This window comes from Protopterus annectens, chromosome 10.part0 (assembly GCF_019279795.1).
Source record: "Protopterus annectens isolate FY-2018-M chromosome 10.part0, PAN1.0, whole genome shotgun sequence".
Taxonomy (NCBI): Eukaryota; Metazoa; Chordata; order Ceratodontiformes; family Protopteridae; genus Protopterus; species Protopterus annectens.
In genome coordinates this window covers 714110716-714132993 of record NC_056744.1, presented here as the reverse complement: position 1 = coordinate 714132993, position 22278 = coordinate 714110716, and the positions used below count along the sequence as shown (strand labels likewise).

Genomic DNA, 22278 nt, shown 5'->3' with positions numbered 1-22278 from the left:
ATCAAGTCAAATGCACAGGTATTTGACTAACCTACCCTCCTTCTGCTGATATAATACAAACTACTCATCCCTAGTATTTACTGTAAACCTCTCTAACCTCTGGGTCTGCTAACAACCCTTTTATACCCAATACCTTGGGCACATACATCACATGACTGTTGTGTACAGCTTAAATCTTCCTAAAATAAGAAGCCACAAACACAAGCATCAGATTAATAGTGCAATCCCTTTCCTGTTACTTTACATACTGCTACCACTCATCCTTATCCACTTCAGTAAACCTTCCTTAACCTGTGGGATAGCACTGTCTGTGAGTAAGCATTTATTTATTTAAATTTGTTGACAAGGGTAGTGCCCTTATAAAAACAATGACCATTTGCAGGTACAGCCTAAAAAAAACATTTACAAGTATCAAACAGCAGATGAGAGAACTACAAAGAGAGAATATGTTGAACAATTCAGGACATACAAAATATAAAAAAAGAAAAAAAAAAAAAGATATACATTTGTAAAGTTGAAGAGTGAGGTACTTAATGGATAGTATGGAGTGATCAATGCTGCTGAGCTGTGAAAGCATTAAAAATAAACATTTTCATTGTAATGTCTTGCAGTATTCCATAAGCAAAACGTGTACATTTCTGGTTGTGTATTATGCTCACAAAATTGTATTTTTATACTTTATGTATTACTTTACTGCAACTAAGTAATCAAGAAAAACTGGCTCTTGTGGTCCCATTCACTTACCTGCCAAATAAATAAATCAATACACAGCAGTGAATCCAACAGTAAACCATCTCACAACTAGAAAGTAGCCACATATTTCAAATGCTGAATTACTTTACACATATTCACTGCATTTAGCCTCTTTATGCACTATTAAACCATATGCATTGTGCTATACAAAAAAATGGTCCTCTGTTAATCTAAGGGGTCAGTGTTAAACAGGGAATATTAGATTTGAGTTTAAAATATACCATGCAGAGCTGAATGGTTCCAAGTGCTGAAGTACAGGCAATCAATAAGTCACCATACTTGCCTTTCATGACAGGAATGAAAAAGCAGAACGGCTTCTTAGAAGGGAGTAAACACAAACACACAGTGTCTGGTATAATTCTACTTGCAGAACTATGATATGGATGTACAATATGGGAGTTCATATCTGTAAAACTAAACGTGAAAGAGAATTCCACATCTAATTTTAGGGCAAAGTAACCCCTCACCACGTGGATAGCACTGCCATCTGAACCCCCTTCCGTAATATTAACATTTCCAAGGTATCTACACCTGAGGGAAAATGTCATTTGCAAAGAATGCAGTTTTTGCTTTCAGTTTTACCTACACTAACAGCATTCACAACCACAGCACACCACCTGCAGAAACAGTCTCAGTACATCATGTCTACTGTCTGCATTATAGAGTTTCTCCTGAATCAGTTTCTTATTTTTAGTTTCCGTATTCAAAGTTTTTTTTTTTGTCTCATATGATGATAGGGAGGTCGCCACCAATATTCCAAAACATATCTTTGTTGTTCTGTGAGTTCTACTTCAATTCTATGATTCAAAACAACATCACAAACAATATCTCTGTGGTACTCTACTACAGCTACTCAAATATTTATTTCTTTACTTGTGTTTGTTAACTGAGACAGAGTTCTGACCCAAATGGAACTTCTTCAGATTCTGGCTGGAATGACTGGCTGGTTAAGGAACTTGTTTGCAGTCACAAAGTAGGCAAATGGAGGCTGAGAAAATAAAACTTTGCAGTACAGCAAGTAACTTTTTAACAACTCATAATCTGAATCCTATGTGACAACTGTCAGACATGAAGCCTTACCATGATAACAGATGTGAAAATAAAAAAACAACATCCAAAGTCCTAAACGTTGCTCTTCACATCCAGTTTTAACTTCAGTCATCTTTGAAACTCCTAAGCTTGTTTTGTGACCATGGAAAGACTGCTAAAATGAACAATTTCAAAAGTACAGCATACATTTCCTAAAAGCTACACTTAAAAGGATTATAGGACATGTAAATGTTTATTTTAAAAGAAAACAAAACACCTAATCTTTTAGGTATCCAATTTCTTCTAAAGTGTACCTATTAGACAACATACATATGACTTAACACCGTACCGCGGTGGTGGTGCTGCGGTAGCATTGTCGCCTCACAGTTAGACGTTGCCCGTTCGATTCTCAGTTAGAGCATCTTCTGTGTGGCAACATGCGTGAATGGGCGTTCCTTTATTGAAGGTTGTGCGTTAGGCCCGGCAAGTCAGTACGTAAAAATCTACTGCCAATCATTAGCGACCCCTAACCGGGAAAAAGCCGAAAGACACAAACAAACAAACATGACTCAACACCATGGAATGGCACTTTTACGGAGGAAGAACTTATCAAAATCAACTGACTAGTACACTAACCTCATTTCAAGTACAGGGAAGCATGGTTCACCTAGTCTACCCATTTTGTTACTAGTTGGATTCCCTAACCCTTATAAGTAATGTCTTGCATCTGTTCATATATACACACAAACTTTGTCTCTTTCTTGGCACTGTACTTTATCCAGCTTTATTACTGCAAAAAAAAAGTATTTAATATTTCTCCTTCACCATCCACATCACATCTTTAAACTGTTCGCCTTTCCCCTGAAAACTGTTTGAAGCATGACATCCACCTAGACTGTATAAACTTCTGTGAGGTATTTAAGTTTTTCTATAATTCACCCACAGCCTTTTTTATGAGTATACATACTCATTTACTCTCTCTCTCTCTGTATTAGTTCTTTGACACAGAAAGTACATCATTTTTTCTGTCTTTCATGAGCTCTTTCTAGCAAAACTACACTGTTGTAAAGATGAAGACATTAGAATTTAGAACTGCACACAATGATCTATGTGAGGTACTTCAAAATGCATATCAAATGATGGTTTAAAAAAAAAAAAAAACAGACTGATTTTTTTTTATTTATGCCTTTTCTAACTCTACCTAGCATACTGCCTTATATACTACTTGCTTATCTCTTTTTGTTTGTTTTCTGTAATTTTTGCACTGTTATTAAGCTGACAAACCTTACACTATTATTCCAGTTTTGCCAAGTCTATTTCAACCTTCTATGTTTTTTTTTTGTTTCATCGCCCTTGCAGCACATATCTGTGGCAACAAATAGTTTGCTTCAGACATTAAATAATGTCAAAAAGACTATGAAAATTACCCCCCCCCCCCCCCCAAGCTGTCTCCTCCCAGTAGAAATGACTCACTATCTGAGTGGACTATTAGTTTAAAAATATAAGTAATCCTGTGTCAGCAATTTTTTCAAATTTTAAAGAGGGAAAGAAATACGGGTTCATTCTTTAGTGTTCCAGCCAAACCAGTTTTAACCAGAAGGGGTGATTAACATGTAGCACTTCCATCACTGGAATCAAAAATGATTCTGTTATAAAACCTTAATTTAAAAGGATCTAACTGTGAAATAAATAGAATAGTTACTTAAAAATATTTTTTTTTTTATGTATGTGTTAGTTACTATGACTGATGCAATGACACATGCTTGTTAAATGGTGTAATAGTTTCAATAATTGGACGATTATATAATTACTTAGTTCACTGAGACACTTAAATCTGGTGAATGCGAATGGCTGAGGATTTTATTGAAGAATAAAAGTTACTTTGCACTTTATTTGGTCTTTTTTCTTACCTTATGGTTTGGTATCACTCATAAAGTACAGTTGTGTACCTACCATAAATGTAGATGTTCGAGTGTATTCAGTGTTGCAGTCATTACACTTTGGTTATCCTGCTGGCAGGCTACCCGCAGTCGGCCTGAATTCCAAAGTCCTGGTCCGGCGTCGGGTGCTGTCGCCTCTTCCCTGATGTCAGAGCGCCAGGGGTATAAAAGATGCAGCCAACGCCATTTTCTTCAGTTTTTCTTGCCCCAGATGTCAGGTGCCCCCAAAAGGGTAGGCTGTAAAAATTATGATCATAAAAAAGCATGCACATAACCTTTCATCTACAAGCAAATACACCACATAGGTTGTATAGAATAGAAAGGTACAGATAAGTCCTAGCAAAGAAAAAAGGGGGATGGTGGGAGGGTAACCTGGACTGCAACAGTGAATACACTCGAACATCTACATTTATGGTAGGTACACAACTGTACTATGTTCATCGTGTTTCACTGTTGCAGTCATTACACTTGGGTTGAATCCCAAAGCTGAGGTTGGGCAGCAGGGCCTAAATAGAGTTTGGAGTGGCTATGAGGCCCTGCAGAATTGCAGTGGCAAAGCCTGCTCTGGATTTAGAGCAGAGAGGTAAATGGTAGTGCTTTGTAAAAGTGTGCACTGAAGTCCATGTTGCAGCCTCCAAAATATCCTTGGTTGGTACTCCTCTGAGAAAGGCTGTTGAAGTAGCTGCTGCTCTGGTAGAATGTGGCCTAATGCCCTTGGGCACTGATTTGCCATGTTGTGAATAGCAGAAACGAATGCAGTGGCCTACCCATTTTGAAATAGTCTGCTTTGAAATGGCTTTTCCTTGGGAACCTGCAGCATATGCCACTAAGAGCTACTCAGTCTTTCTGAAGGCTTTAGTCTTGTCCAAATAAAAGCGTAGTTGTCTGTGTATATCCAAAGTATGCAGAAGTCTCTCCCCCTTATTCTGTGGGTTTGGATATAAGGTAGACAAATGTATGGTTTGGTTAAGAGCCATGCTGGACACTACCTTAGGCATAAATGTCGGGTTTGTCCTTAGAGAAACCCTGTCCTGATGGAAAATAATAAAATGTTCCACAGCCATTAGTGCCTGTAACTCTGAGACTCTTCTTGCTGAAGTTATTGCTAGGAGAAGAGTGGTTTTCCATGACAAGTATTTTATCTCTGCTGTATTGGCAGGCTCAAAAGGAGGCAGTGTGAGTTTTTCCAAGACAAAATTGAGGTCCCATGTAGGTATTGGAGCTCTCATTGGAGGTCTTATGTTTTTGGCCCCTCTGAGAAACTGTCTTATCAGTGGATGAGAAAAAATAGGTGGGTCCGTATTGTAATGAGCTGAAATGGCACAGAGGCATGGATCTTAATTGATGAGAAGGATAGGCCTTTGTCCAGCATCTCAGTTAGGTATTGCAAAATCTGAGGAATATTTGGTTCAAGTGAGTCAATTCCCTGCGCTTGGTTCCAAGCACAGAATCTCTTCCATTTTTCTGCATAAGATTTACTGATGCTGGGCCTCCTGGCCTCCAAAATAACATCCATAACTGCTTTAGAGAGAGGTGTGTTCTGAATGATTACATTATCCACCATGCAGCCAGATTTAGGGTTCTGAGTTGGCTGTGCAGGATCTGATTGTTCTGTTGGGGCAGCAAATGAGGTATTAGAGGCAATGTCCAGGCTGGGCCTTGAGACAAGCTCTTTAGGATTGGGTACCAGTGCTGGCGTGGCCAGCCTGGGGCAATCAGTATCATTTTTGGCTTCTCTTGTCTGACCTTTAGGAGTTCCTTGGAGAGGAGAGTCAGAGGAGGGAAGGCATATACTGTAAGGGCTTTCCAGCTGAATGAAAGGGCACCCTCTTTCCATGCTTGCTTGTGATAAGTCCGAGTGCAGAATCTCTGTAGCTGGCAGTTGTGAGGGGAAGCGAATAGATCTATGTCTGGGCATCCTGACTTCCCTGTTATCATGTTGAAGATTTGTGGATCCAGTTTCCACTCATGAGCATCCATGAGGTTTCTGCTTAGTTCGTCTGCCAAAGTATTTGTCTTTCCTGGCAGGAATTGTGCTTGCAAATTTACTTGATAAGTCAATGCTGTGTTCCACAAAGTCATGGCTTGCCTGCAGAGAGGGTAGGAATGTGTGCCCCCTTGCTTGTTTATGTACCACATGACTGTAGTATTGTCCGTCTTTATCAGTAGTTGTCCTGGATGAATTAAGTCCTTGAAGGCTTGTCAGGGCATTTTCTACAGCTAGCATCTCTTTTTGATTGATATGAAGATGCACTGGTTTGTGGGCCATGTGCCCTGAATACATTTTCCTGCCAAGTACGCCCCTCAGGCATAATCTGATGCATCTGTCGTTAGTGTCTGCCTGGCAGTGGGTAAGGTGAATAGCTGCCCCTTGTTGTGGTGACAGGCCTGTGCCCACCATTGAAATTCCTGCTGCAGGCAGGGAATGAGAGTAATTACTGTTTCCAGGCTGTGGCAATGTTGAGTCCAAACACTTTTTAGATACCACTGTAGTTTCCTCACATGCAGTCTTGCATATGGAATTAGTAGAATGCAGGATGCCATGTAGCCCAGAGCCTGCAGAATTTTTCTTGCAGATAACTGGGTCTTTGTTGCCATGTCTTTGAAGTAAGAAGTCAGATGCCTTTGTTTGTCTGGCGTGAGATAAGCCATCTGGGAAGTTGTATTTAAGCTTGCACCCAGGAATATTATCTCTTGAGAGGGTACTAGTTTTGATTTCTTTTCGTTTACTGTGTACCCCAGGCAAATTAGTAATCTTTTTACAAACGCCAGATGCTGTAGTAGAATATCTTTGTCCTTTGCTTGAATAAGGCAGTCATCCAAGTAGGGGTATATTTGAATTCCTCTTTGTCTGCAAAATGCAATTACTGGTGCCAGGCATTTTGTGAAGACCCTGGGTGCAGTAGATAAGCCAAAGGGCAGTGCAGAGAATTGATAGTGCAGTGAGCCAGCTATGAAGCTGAGGCATCTTCTGCAAGACTGTCTGATTGGGACATGCAGGTATGCTTCTTTGAGGTCCAAAGTTACAAGCCAAGTCTTCTTGTCCAGCATGGGCAGAAGCTGCTGTAGAGTCAACATTTTGAATTTTGGGACGTCCAGAAAACTATTTAGAGTAGACAGGTCCGGAATTGGTCTCCAGGCTTTATCCTTTCTTGGTACTAAGAAAAGTCTTGAGTAAAATCCTTGTCCCTGCTCTTGTTGTGGCACTGGCTGAATAGCCCCCATGTCCATGAGAGATGAAACTTGTTTTTGTGCCTCTTGCCATTGATTGTGTGGCAGGTCTGGCATACCCTTTGCTTTTGGAAGGGTGTGAAAGTGGAACCTGTAGCCCTGAGAAACTATATTTAAGACCCATTTGTCCTGGGTGATCTTGTGCCAGTTTGTGAAAAAAGTGCTGGCTTTCCCCCTAAGGGTGCTGCCAAAAAATAAGTGCTTGGCATTGGCAGAGGGAAGTCATTGGGACTGTTCTCTATAAGGCTGTGATTTGTCTTCTCCGCTTTTGAAGGTAGAAGCACCCCATTGTTTGGGCCTATATGAGCCCTGGGGCTGTTGCCTGCCTCTAGGGCATCTGAATCTGCCTTTTTGTGGTCCGTCTGACACTGGAAGGACCAATTCTTAGAGGGCCAGTTCCTGCTAAATCTGGGTGGCTGTACCTGTAAGAAATCCTTTACTGTCTGCATTGATTTTGCCTTATCCTCCATTTTCTTTAACACTTCCTCTGCCTTAACACCAAACAAAGTATCATGCTGTAATGGAGCATCCAATCATTTTGCTTTAACATGATCAGGCAGATTCTGTTCCTTTAACCAAGCAAGCCTTCTAATAACAGAACCTGTAACAGCGGCCCTGCACGAGGCCTCCAGTGAATCATAGCCACATTGCAAAGTATGTTTTTCCACTTGTTCAGCTGCATGCAATAAATCCTGCAAATCTTTTTTCTCAGAACATTCAGAATTTGTCAACATTTTTTGTTTTAACAAAGACATTAAGTAATGCTGATATTTGAGCATATGAAAATGACAATTTAAAGCCCTTACAGCCAAGGTAGCAGAAGTGTAAACGTTTTTCCCCCATCTGTCCAAAGCCCTAGAATCTCTGTCTGAGGGGACTGGGTTTTTGGCTTTTGGTTTTTGGCAGAAGCAGCCTTGACCCCTTTGGAACCCTGTGAGATAGTAGAAATTTCTGGGAGTCTGGGACCCTGCAGTATCTGTCCGGTTTAACAGGGGCAGGAGGTAAAGAGTCTGGAGACAGGCCAGACTCTGAAAAAACATCATCATCTATGTCTAGAACAGGGGGAATTGCAAGAGGTCTGTGCTGAGGAAGTAAAAGAAAGTCTCTAAGTCTTTTCTTAGAATCGGAAAAATACTGGCTCTCCCAATGGAAATCCTCATGGTATGCAGGGTTTCCCAAAAGAATAGTCCTCATGAGGAGAAGCTGAAGGAATAGAATCTTCAGCGTCAGAATCCTCATAGGGAGGAACAGAATATCCCTGATCAGAAGAGGAATCAGAGGAAATGGAAACCTGATCAGAGGAGTCATATTCAGTGTCTTGCCTAGGCCTCTTATCAGGAGGGGGATGGGAATCCCTGATCAAAGTAATTAGGTCTTCGGCCATTTTGACCATCTGTTTCTTAGGCATAGAAGCCTGTCCTGGAGAATGTTGTACTGGTTTCCTTGTCTTTAAAACTGTTTTAGATTTTGTCTTGGATGCTGAAGTAGGCTTTATATAAAGTTGTGTAGGTCTGAAGACACTCTCAGAAGCCGATGCCTGCTCAGCGGCTCCGGACCCATCTGAAGGATTAATTTCTGAAGGGCCAATACCTTGAGTATCCAGAGGCCTAGCTGTCTAAACGTGGGAGTCGGAGGCGGCCTGTGTCTCTGAGGTAGCGGGAGTCCGGGGCTGCGAAAGCGCCTCATTGAGCACCGGTGACTGGCCTAGAAGAGGCTTCGTCAGTTTTGGACCTCGGATGCTTGTCCTTGTCTTTATCCTTGAGTTTTTTATGAATTCCAGTCGTCGGTTGTTCCAACGGCATTATGTAGTTAAACCTTCTGCCAAAATAATGAAAAGCAAAATCGTACCGACGCTTAATAGTGCATTGGTTAAATCTAGCACAAAACCGACAACTAGCAATGTCGTGGTCAGGGCCTAGGCAAGGAATACAGTAAGAGTGGAAATCCTTATGAGGTATTTGCTTCCCACAAGAAATACAGCTGTTAACTTTTTCTGACATCGGTCTGGAGCAAGAAAAAAGTTTCCCCAACGGGGTACTTAGCTTTATTGAAGACTTCGGATCTGAAATTAGATTTCGAAAATCTCAGGAGTCGGCTGACTGGCACTTGCGAACTGCTTTTGCTTCGGGCACCGCGCGGCAAGAAAGACTGAAGAAAATGGCGTTGGCTGCATCTTTTATACCCCTGGCACTTTGATGTCAGGGAAGAGGCGACAGCAGCTGATGCCAGACCAGGACTTTGGAATTCAGGCCGACTGCGGGTAGCCTGCCAGCAGGATAACCCAGTGTAATGACTGCAACAGTGAAACACAATGAACATCTATAGACAGATGATACACACCTGGTTGACTACTAGTAACAGATTAAAGGACATATATGTACAGGAGTGCATAGAAAATATTGCACTGCCACTTTTTCATCCCCTTATCACAGTTCATTAATGTGGTCTTTTCCTATCACAGGTAGAAATGGAAAGCTAAATGTGTGGGCTGCCAATGGAGGCTGTTTTATCACAAACACGAGTTGGTATTACTGTGACGTATGCTGTCCTGTGATATACACCTGTTGCACTGTAGTTACTGGACTAACAAGCCTATGCCATCCGAACCTCTTACCAGCAAGCAGAGCTCAGTTCCACTGCCTGTAGCTGCTCAACCAAAGTAACAGCAGGTGGTGAGGTCAGGGACTTAGGAGTAGACAGACGCTCTGCTTAGAGGCATGATAACTTCCTGAATCTAGTATCTGTTTCACTCACTCATATACTCATCAGGCCCATCAGAGGAGAGACAAGCTCCTACCACTGGCCAAGCTGACCTATCTACTGACAATGGAACAGTGATGAGTCAAATGCAATTCTCCCCAGGTTAGGAAACTGCCACATGCTCCCTGTACCCCAGCCTGTTTTCTCCCTTCCTACTGTGTGTAGACTTATGCTGTGTGTGTTGTTAAACATCTGTCGTTAACATCTGTCTAACTCTTTCCTTGTTGTTTCACCCCATCCTAGTGTGTACACATCCATGGATTTGTCTCTATCTTATTATACATTTATCTGTTTGCTCCCCCACATTCATCTAGTCCCTGTTTTCTACCGCTGTTTTTTATGTCATCCATTCTCACTCATTTCCATCTCCAAACAAGAAAAAAGGATCTTCAGACCCACAAAAATTATCCTGCTTCTCCTATCCTGCACACTCCTATACGTCTTCCTAATTCGTGGTCTCTGCTTACTGAATTCCTACTTTCCTGTACACTCCTTGTCCACCCCATTTTATACACCATTAAGGAGTCCAAGTATGTGGACCTCCCCTTAACAAATTGTGGATGCTATTCTGGTGTGGCTGTACGAGCAGAGTGCTGCGTTCTAGCATCAGACAAAATACCAAGCTTGCCACTACGTGTGTGTGTATGTGTGGAATATATATATATATATATATATATATATATATATATAAATATATATATATATATATATATATGGGATCCATACTAATGCACAAATGGCAGTTTCACCGAAAGTGAAACCACCGATCATACATTCGCGAAAGTGCTTTTCACCGAAAAAGCACTTTTGAGAAAAAATGATAAGATATAAGGAAAATCAGGGGGGAATGGCTATTGCTGAGATCATAGTACAGTGGGGATGAGGGAATATTCCTTTTTCCCCACTGTAGTGCGATCTCCAAGTAAGAATATAAAAGTAGGGGGGGTGGGGGTGCAGGGGGGCTTGCCCCCCTGCGTAAACATTATTTATGTGTTTTTTTGGTATTTATTTTGGGGACTTTAGTGAAAGCGCTTTTTTCAGTTAAAAGCGCTTTCGCTAAAGAGTGTTCGGTGAATGTGGATTAGGACTATTAAACTATCGTTCAATAGTCCTAGATCCATATATATATATATATATATATATATACACACACATATATATATATATATATATATATATATATAAACCGCTTACAAGTGAATGGATGTGTTCAGTAATGTGAGATGTCTGCTAGCAGCTAAAGATACTTAAAAGCTTTTTAACACAAGGGCTACAAAATGGGGAATTTGCATTCACTGCACTTACTTATATGACAAACATACAAAAGTTACTCTACTCTTCTGTACGCGGCTGATGCAATATTTGGCTCCCCCTGTCTAAGCATATCCATGTAATCCACAGCACGGCATGTCTCCATTTGTATTTAAAATTACAGTCCTCACTGCCACATATCACCACAGAACTACATATGCACAGCACTTGTACAGGAATTCCCAGCATAGTATCAGCCTTAAGTTTATTAATATTTTTTTTTCTCTTTTGCCAAGCTTTTGTCATCCTTCTTTACATATCCCTAGCAGCACACATTCCTTAACATTTTATCGACTCTCTCTGCTTCATTCTGGTCTTGGACAGTTTATGATATTTAAGATACATTCTTCAGAAACACTAATGTGAAAATGTGCTTTCTCATAAAAATGTTCAGTTGATTTCTGTGTGAGAGACATATGTTAAACCAAGCACAACACTGAAATGTTTAATAAAAGAAACTGCTTGTTGCAGAATTTGTTGTCAACCAGCTCTAACACAGAATACAGTATATTATGGAAAAAAATAAAACCCTCCACACCACCTTAGCTGCTTCCAAGGTGTGCTTTTGTATCCACAGCACTCCACACTGCTTTCAGGTGCTATAGTCCAACAAAAGGACATTGGACTTTATGAAGTAGCAGAAACATGTGAGTGACTAAGTGCGAGTTCCTTAAAATTAAGGTAAAATTTTCTTGCTACTAAGCTTTACCTGGTGACTATCTGAACATGACAGTATTCCCACTTTCTGTTTTTTTTTGTCAAGAAATTAATTATACAGTCCTAACAAATTTACCACTGGCAAATCTGAAATTTGAACATATATAGTTGTTAGTCCTTTCTTCTTTCATTGTTTCACTTTTTTCAAATAAGAAGCACACATGCTTATATTTATTAGACTCCTTTCTAAGAACTCATGCTATTTTTCATTTGCTTTCCAGCATGCCTGCTGCTTTCTGAGCAAGACAGCATTAATGCAAGGTTTGGGAATTTGCCCTTGTCCCACTGTTGTGCAATTTCAGAGTTACTATATATACATAGCATGGGATATGGCAGCTGCAGGGGTTTTGCCACCCTGCATATTTTTTTTTTTTTTTTTTGGAATTGGTAGTCATTCTCAAGGGAAGCACCCAGATTTGCTCAGAACTGGTGGTCAAGTGCACCACATACACAAATCCTGTAGATATAGCCAACCTGCTGGCAGACAGGTTCAATGAAAACTTCACTACTCTGTCCCCCATCAGTAAAACAGGACATCCCCAGTACTTGGCCCCCCCCCTTATCTCTAGCCAGCAAGTCATCACTGCCCTCTCAAAGGCAAAAAATACAGCCTCCATGGGACCTGATAACATCCCAGGCGGCATCCTACATGAACTCAGGCAGGAACTTGCAACACCATTAGGCACCCTATTTAACCAAAGCCCGAGTACCAGCTTCATCCCAGCCGAGTGGAGGATAGCTACTGTCATCCCTTTCCACAAAGGTGGAGCATCCATTGATCCAGGAAATTATAGACCCATCAGACTAACTAGCCTGATCTGCAAGGCCATAGAGCAGATTATCATGGACCTCATTAACAAGGACATTGGCAACCTCCAGACACTTGATCCCACACAGTTTGGCTTTGTCAAGGGAGGGCATGCCTGTTAAATCTGGTCGACTTCTTTGAGAGAAGTCACCAAGGCCATAGACAAGGGGAAGATGGTGCGCACCGCCTACCTTGACCCGGCAAAGGCCTTCGATATTATTCCCCACTCGGGTATAACAGATAAACTCTCTCAACTAGGCATCAATCCATATGCTACCAGATGGGTAGCAAACTGGCTCACTGCTAGAACTCACCTAGTCAAAATAGGGGAAGCTACCTCAAGTAGTAGACCCATAACAAGCGGTGTACCCCAGGGATCAGTCTCCGGGCCTCTACTGTTTGGGATATACTTCTCAGAGGTGCAGGCCAAATCTAGTGGGCTATGGCTGACCAAGTTTGCAGATGACTGCAAGCTGGGTGCTGTCATCAGTTCCCCTAGTGATGTGGGCATCCTCCAAGAGGGTCTCACCCAAACAAATGACTGGTGCCAGAAAAATGGCCTCAAACTGAATGCCAAAAAATGCATCATCTTCCCTTTTGGGTAGAATGATGTCCCCACAAATTATCACACTGATAAGTCACTAAGCATGCAATCAGGCGTGAGGGACTGGGGAACCCAGGTTTTTAGCAAACTGACTTTTGACCACCATATTGCCTCCATTGTACGGAAAGTTTTCTACGTGGCCCATCTCATTAGTAAGGGTATCTTATCCAGGGACAAGGTAGTCTAAACATCCCTGTATTCTTCCCTTCTAAGACCAATTACTGAATACAATGCCCCTTTTAGCAAGTACCTCACAAAGCACATGCAGCAGCTGGAAAGACCACAGAGATTCCTCACCCAGAGAATCCAGGAACTCAAACATCTACCCTGCACAGATAGGTTAAAAGCCCTGTCCCTCTACTCAGTCTCCTACAGACTCCTCAGAGGTGACCTCTGTCTGGCATACAAAGCAATCTCAGACCCCACCCTGATGGGACTGCTGCATATCCGCAAGTCAAGCTCCACTCGAGTAACCCACAAGCGAGACCTCAACCTGGTCTGTGACATCAATAGGACTTGTTGGTGGGACAGATGTGTGTCCCAGAGACTCCCCCTTTTGTGGAAGAGACTCCCTCTCCACGTAAAGTAGAGTACCTCATTAAATCTTTTTAAGCACAACTTGGATAACTGAATGGGGAACAGAAAATACACCCCTGGGACTCCACCTATGTCCCTGCTGGACAGTGGCATAGGGTGCTGACTTGCTGGAACATGGGCTAAATTCTTGGCTAGGCTTGTAAGGGCCTCACAGCCAATAGCCTAATAACGTCCTATGATCCTATTTAAATTCACTGTAAAATGATTTTTCTTTTTCATTTGTTCTTTGAAGCATTTTATATTTGATGATAGAAAGATATATACACAGAAAAGAAAAAGGGGACATAAAGCACATTAAGACAGACTTACATATACATGGAACAGATCACAGTCATCATCTTGGTCACTATACCCATACAGGTGGAGCCTGAAGGCATTCCACATTAGAAATAGTAAGTAGAGAAGATGGTGGGAGCAGCTGGTGCATTGTGCTACAAGTCTAGTGCTTAATAGTTCACTGAAGTTTCGTACAACTGTGTACTTCCAGCTTATCAAGCAAGAAAAGCTCTTCTGAAGGTAGCAGAAAATGAAAGATAAATAAAGACACCACTATCAACAACAAATCACTGATGAAGCGCCATAAGGTATTCTCATTTGACAAAGAAGGCTGCCTTCCCAAATAGAGTTATAAAACGTCAATGTACCATTAAAATATCACTCGTGATAAATTCAGTACTATCAAAAGGAATTGACAGCAGTTTCTTTTCCATATAAATGTCAACTGATTCCGCTAAATAAATCATGCTAAAACCACAACATTAACAAAATGACTACTCTAGCTTAGCCTGAAATTGGTCAGTATTAATCCGTGCACTACCCTGACACACAAAAATAAATAAATAAATCGGTCACTCAATTACTAAATAATGGAGGTTGAAGCTCAGAATATTTTTCTACAAAACTGACAATGCATCATTGCTGAACTGGACATTATTTTTTATCACCAACAAAATGTTTGCTGAACAGCATACAGCAAAAAAGGTACTTGGCAGACCTTTTCCAGTAATTTGTCTTCCTTTAATAATCCAGGAAGTGCCTTATATATATGTGCTCTTACAAATCAAACATTTGCAGTAATTTTAAAAGAAAGTACTTCAAAGTCAATCTTTAAAACAGCATACTGATAACTTATGTCCAAAAGAAAACATGCAGCCAACAGACAAGGGTGAAAAATAAAGTGAAAAGATTAGAGGACCAGTACTCTTGCTGATGACAGACTAGAAGTGATAATGGTTACTAGGGAACTGTGGGGGAAAAATGATGAAAGCTTATAATGTGCGTATGTAAAAGGTTAAGATAGTACTACATAATATACATGAAGATCACATTTTGCTTCTACAGTTGTAGAACGGCCTATGTGGATTGCATGCTAAAGCAAAAACATAAGTAGCTTTCAATGAGGTTGATGTTTTGCAGATTTCCAGGAAAGAAATACACCTATCAACTGTTACTAAGGCTGCTAGGCCTTTTATAGAGGTCTCTGAGCCATCTGACTAGATGTTGGAATGCCTGCAAATAATATTGCCAAATATAAAAGACCAATAAAGAAACATCTGTGAGGTAGAAAAAGATGGCCTGGTATGACATATGCCCATTCTCCAACATACTAAAGATGTTACAGCTGGCTGCATGGTATAGACAGATGAAGCCTTGACTACGGCCCAAGACTGATTACCAGCCAAGGCATTGGTGCAACCAGCAAGGAGAAGACAAGAATAATGAAAAACTGCCTGTTTGCCTCTCCCTGAGTGGGACAGCTAGGGCACATATCCTCTATATATTTCCTGTTGGCACCTGGAGACCAAACGTGTACTGTCTTTTTGCAAGTGGGCAAGGTTGTTTGAGACTTTGTAATCCACAGATATGAGTCACAGTTCATCTCAAATACTTGCCAAATGCATGCCAGCTTTTGGGGGCTACTGGATATGCATGGAGAGAGAGATGACTGAGCTCAAGATGTGGAAAAAAATGACAGCTGCCTGGATGACAGATACAACACGGGCATGCAGCAATAGCTCAGACAGCCTGTGGGTGTTGGGGTAGCAAAAAGTAAAATAGTAAAGACACTACAATCTAGTTAACATTCTAACAATTCTGTTTCATTACACAGTGCATTCAAACACTTAAAGCATGTATATGACTAAACAGAAAAAGGTGACACGGAACAATATTTCAGGTTATATACTTAATATCTAAAATATCTATGGCTCAAATAAGTGAGTTTTTTTTTAAACCCAAACACGTTTTTGTAAGCATGTTTGTAATTAAGATACATATACTCTGAATTACGCAGAATGATTATGAATAAAATAGTTCAAAGGTTCATAGGGGTTTACTAGGCTAACGACCACAAGGGCCTTTTTAAGTCTAGCCATGCACCCCAAATCTCTGACAAATTCTGATACCCTTGATAAGTGTAAGCAGGGCTTTCGAAGATGGACCATTTACAGGTTACCTGTGTCCATTAGAAACATATGTGCCAAACCAGGGATGAATTTCCGGTTTCCCATCCAATTGTCTAAGTTGCACTTGAATTGGGTTAGAGAGGAGCTCCATTTCACATGGATGGGGACCTTGTTCCGTAGACATGGAAGTCTCTGGGATACATACCTGTCTCTCCAGCAGGTCCTATTTGTATCACAGGCAAGGTTTAAGTCTTTACAATGGGTAATTCTGGTGCTGTTTGATTTGTGGATATGCAGGAGGTCCATCAGAGTGGGGTCTTATAATGCCCTATATACCTAGCATAGATCTCCCCTCAAAAGCCTGTAGGAGAATACAGGGATAGGGCCTTAAGGCAGTCTGCATAGGACATTTTACTTATGCTCTGTATTCTTTTAATGAGGAACCTCTGTGGACATTCCATTTGTTGGATATGACTGGCTAGGTACTTACCAAAGGTGGGCATTGTACTCAATGACAGGTCTGATGAATGCCGAATACAGTGGAACAATGACTTCATTGGACTTGGATGCCACACCTTTGTTTATAAGTTGTGCAATATAGAATAATTTCCTCACCACTGCAGACACGATAGTCAAAGGCTAGATTACTATCTGTGTGTGTCCCTAAGTCCCTGACTACTGGGTCAACTCTAAGGGGTGTGTTGTCAATATGATAGTTACCTTGGGATGGATGACTTACCAAAGGATACTATTATGCATTTCTTGGCATTTAGTTTTAGTCCATAGCTCTGACACCAGTTGTTTGTCTGTGTCAGCCCCTCCTGGAAAACATTTGTCTCAGTGTGGGATTCAATGACAGCTCCTAATTTGCAATCATCTTCAAATTTAGTCAGCCAGAGACCACTGACATTAGCCTTGACTTCTGAGAAGTAAATGCCAAAAAGGAGCAGTCCAAGGACTGATCTTTAAGGGACTCAACTTGTGACTGGCCTCTTTATAGAGGTGGACTTCCCATTTCTAACTTCCTGGGTCCTGTCTGTGAGCCAGTTGGCTATCTAACGGATGACATACGGGTTTGTACCTAATTTCTTCAGTTTGTCAACAATGCCCAAGTGGTGTATTGTGTCAAATGCATTGGCCAGGTCAAGGTAGGCAGTGTGAACAAATTCTGCCCTCATCCATTGCTTTGGTGACCTTCTCAAAGAAGTCCACAAGGATGAGTAGGCATGATCTGCCCTTGACGAAACCAAACTGGGTTGGGTCCAGTGTCTGGAGGTTTACTATATCTCTGTTGATCATCTCCATGATAATTTTTCAATGGCTTTACATATAAGACTAGTGAGACTTATGGGTCTGTAGATGGCCCACCTTTGTGGAGAGGGATGATGATTGCCTTTCTCCATTCATGAGGCATGAAACTTGTTTGCAGGCTACAGTTAAACAGCAATTCCAGAGGCCATGTTAGGTCATGTTTCATGCTATTTAGAAGACATAGTGATAGTAGGGGGAGTTGTATCTGATTATGTTTCCTGAGGGAAGGTTGAGGGGGAGAGAGTGGTAAAGTTGGACATGAATTTATCAGCCAGGAGGTGTGCTATGTCTTTTGGCTCAGTATAGGTGGTTCCATTTACAATGAACTCTGCACACAATTGAGTATTGCCTTTGAGGTTGCAGATTTAGCTCAAGAATGCTTTGTGGCTGTCCTTGGCCTAGGAGGCCAAACTTACCTCAAATTTGTCTTTGGTAGACATTATTTGTCCTGTGAGTTGTTTGTTTTGTTTGATGAGACTGCTTTTATCCTGCTGCGTGCTGCACCTCCTAATTGTTGCCATGATTTTCTTCCTCCTGTTTTACAGCCTACTGATTCTGTGATTCCATCAGGGTGGCTTGTTTTTTATACTTTTTCCTGGTGGGTAAAGATGCATCTATGCATCTATTAACATACTTGTAGAGGGTCTCTGTGAACAGTTGTGCATAGGCAACAGTGCTCTCAGGGTTTATGGGGGCTTGAAATTTTGCCTGGTTGTTACTTAACAGCAGGTTAGCCTTAGAATAGTTCCTGAATATTCCAGGTTTAGCTGGGGATCCAGGTTTTATTTTTACTTCAAAGGAGACCATTTTCTGGTCTAACCTTACCAGGGAAGTCATTACAGTAGGGGGTGTGCAGCACTCTCCCATATTACTGAGGACCAGATCCAGTATGGTTGCACCCCTGGTTGGTGTACTTACTTATCTGGTCCAGGGAGTTTGTGTTTACAACATCCAGGAATCTCTGTGCATGTACGTTTGATCTGTATAGGATTCCCAGTTAATAGTGGAGTAATTAAAGTTACCCATGAATATACCATATTGGGTTGGATGGTTAGTGTTTCTAATAAGTTTAAATACATGGTATGGTTTTCCTGGGTCATAGAGGGGGACCTATAGCTGGCAAGGAAGTGGTATTGGATTTTGCCTATGGCAATTTGAACATGGAGCAGCTCAAGTGCATTGTCCTGTTTGACCAGACGAAGTATACTTATCTTTGATGTAAATAGAGACACTTCCAGCTTTAGTCCCTGCCTGTGTAGTAGCTGGCCTAAATGTGTGGAAGGCATTATAACTTAGCACTGTTGGTGTGCTCTCCATGGCTTTAAACCATGTCACAGTGACCACACAGACGTCAGCATTCTCTAAGGTAAAGAGAGCTTCTAGGGAGTTGAGTTTTTTGTTTAGACTCCTAGCATTGAGCAGTAATACCTTTAGATTTTCTTGGTTTTGATTTGCTATGTCAAAAGTACTTTCAGTTTGGCATTGCCTAAAAAATCATTATAGGGGAAGACAATCTTTTAGCTAATATTCAAAAGCCTACAGGGGAGAGGAGCAGACCATTCATGGCAAAGCAGCATTGTCTGTTGACGATCTCCTTCCATGCTGACAAATATTGCACCCCCTTAGAATGACACCAGAAACTAAGCCAATTATTAAAGCCAATCATCTTTTGTTGCTATTGTGGCATCATACTTGGAGAATGTAAAATGCTGCTCAATGCTAGGCTCATAGCAGCCTGAGAAACACATTTCGAGAGCTCCATGATGTGTCTCTTCATATAGTCTAGGGAGGAATGTCTCAGGTCATTTACTCCCAACATGGACTATGACAGAGTCATATAGGTAACTGTGGTCCAGTGATCTGACTGCCTGTGTAATGTGGCAGATCCTAGCCCCTCATAAGCAACTGACTGTGACTTTCTCCTTACTCAGCCTGGTGAGAGGGACATCAATCTGTCTTATGATGGAGTCTCCAATGACTAGAATGTTGGATTGTGTGGTGGCTTGCCTTATGGGCTTAGAGGTAGAGGCTCCATGAGATATAGATCTACTTGTTGATATGGGTGTTATTTTGAAAGAGTGCATTTGGGGCTGCTGAGGGTATTTGTTATGTATACTTCATTTAGGAAGCCTTTGGGGTTTAGGAAGGTTACAATTAAGTGCCTCAGCATATGTGGGTCAATATATCTGCTTTGAATTGTGTGTGGTGGATACAGCATGTATACTACTGACAACCTTATTGACATTAGGAGTACTTTTACATCTCTCACATACCATATCAGTTTGTTTGAGAATTAACTGGTTGTCAGTAAACATGAGGCAATTTCTACACTATTTCAGGATGCCCATTATCCACACCAAGCCAGTAACGGAGACAGTAGGAAAGTTCATATCCATGGCAACAGACCCTTTTTTATTGATTAAACAGTTGGAGTGAGAATATCAATCACTCAGGAGTATCCGGTTTGCAACTATGGGGACAATGTTTGTCACTGCAACTACGTATTAGAGAAATTTTCATTGTGTTTTTATAGGAAAAATGTCACTCAAGGTGTCTAAGTCTATACACAGCACTGCCAAACACTTGAGGGGAAACTAATACGTAGACCATGAAAATTTAAGGATGAAGTACTTAGGCAGATATTCTGAAGTTAGAAATAAATCAAGCAGTACTTACTGAAAACAAATAATTAGCTTGTCAAGAATAATGAGGAGAGGGTAGTCACATGAATGGCTACTACTAATGCTGGTCTCGCCACAGCTTCACTCTGTTGGGATACAATGCTCCTTTGCTTCTTCTCTCACCAGAAGCAAAATGTTAGCACCAATCCCAAGATGAGAAGAAGGCTGCAGCCTGTTTAGTGATCCACAGTCTTGTCCCAGATGATGGGCGGCTGCGGTGGTGCAGTGGTTAGCGTTGCCACCTCACAGCAAGAGGTTCTCCAGTTAGATTCTTGGCTGGGGTGCCTTCTGTGTGGCGTCTGCATGTCCACCCTGTGGTCACGTGGGTTTCCTCCGGGTGTTCCGGTTTCCTCCCACATCCCAAAGACATGCTGTAGGTGGATTGGACACACTAAATTGGCCCTAGGTGTGAGTGCGTACATGTGTGTGCCTTCTGTGGAAGGTTGGGTGCCGGGCTGGCAACTCGACACTGTAAAACTCCACTGCCAATCATAAGCAGACAGGTGATCCACTGTGGCGACCCCTAACTGGGAAACAGCAGAAAAAAGAAGAATAAGAAGTCTTGTCCCAGATGATGCAAGGGTCTGTAGGTTTGTAACCTTTTCCTGGTAGATGCCTTCAATAGCAGCCAGATCATTCAGGAATGTTAATAACAGACACTCACTCTCCAACCAGAAACAGTCGGGAATTAATGCACTCTGCTCCTTCTCTCACCAGGACCAGTGTATAAGCACAGATTCCAAGCTGTCACCTATAAAGTAGTTATTAGGTGTTCTGGTGATCAGCAGTCTCCAGGAAATAATGTTCCTGTACTCATTCTCTCACCAGCAGAAAAGAGAAGCACTAATTCCAAGATGAGTACTGAGAGGCAGAATGTGGGCTCTCCAAAAACTGGTGGTCTCACAATAGATGTTTAAAGGTAAGATGAAAAAAATGGTTTATCCTAAACACTGCAGTGTACAATAAGCAGTCAGATATGAAAGTGCACAACTTAAGTTTTAGTTGTCTAAGTGGAGAACCACTATTTTAAAAGAGCAATATAGATTGAAAGGGGCTGGGCCCTTTTGTATTCTAGTACTATGCAATACAGTCACATTGCCAATAAATTTAAATAGTTGAAGGGGGGTGATCTCACAAAAAAAGAAGTTATGTCTTAACAATGTTCCATCTGTGTTGTTGATCTTCATTCATTCATTACTGATGGGTTTTCGGTTCAGTCCTCTGAACTGAGTCGGCCTTATACCAAGCTCGCATCAGCCAAAAACTCTCGAGCCAAGATCCTACCCACAATGCTCTGGTCCCCGTTACCTCAGATTGAGTTTGCAAGTTGATAGACAAAAGTAGAGGCTATCTCTGGTCATAACAGACCTACAATAATGGAAAAGGAGCATATGAAATCTACCAGGAACCTCCGGAGGGGGACGAAGGGTGGGGAGTATTGAATGAATGAAGATCAACAACACAGATGGAACGTTATGGTAAGACAACTTCTTTATCTGATGTTGTTAATCTTTGTTCATTCCTTACTGATGGGACAGAGTCCTCAGCTACCTGTATCCCTGGGCGGCCCTCATGGAAGGACATTCCTGAGCACCATGGAACCAAAAGAAGCTGTTCTTCTGGAGGCCAAATTCAATTTACAATGAAGGATAAAAGTATGGGTTTTGGCCCAAGTCGCAGCTGAGCAAATGTCATTGAGGGAAGCCCTAGCATGGAAAGCTGCTGAAGTTGCCATAGACCTCGTAGAATAAGCTTTCACTTTGTGAGGTAAGGTGATGTTGTTTTTGTTGTAGATGAAGGCAATGCAATTTCTCAACCATGGACGTCAATGTAACCTTAGAGACAGGATGACCTAGTCTTGGTCCAGAAAAGGCCAGCAATAGTTGGTCTGATTAATGGGTAGATTTTGTTCTGTCCAAATAAAACCTAATTTGCCTGTGGAGTGCAGGCAGTACTCTCCCTTGTTAGAATGATTAGGGAAAAAATCCTGGGAGGTCAATAGGCTGGTTGATAGACCGTTCTGACACCACTTTTGGTAAAAAGGGAGAATTAGTTCTCAGTGAGACCCTATCCTTATGGAAAATAAGGTAGGGACGTTTGATGCACAAGGCTTGAAGTTCTGATAGACGTC

The 22278-nt window shown here is 41.5% G+C and overlaps 1 protein-coding gene across 1 annotated transcript in view; it reads right to left on the bottom strand.

The window, feature by feature from the left end:
* Positions 1–22278, bottom strand: part of PATJ (PATJ crumbs cell polarity complex component) — a gene marked incomplete in the record, with an annotated part of 2990875 nt that overhangs the window by 2260493 nt on the left and 708104 nt on the right.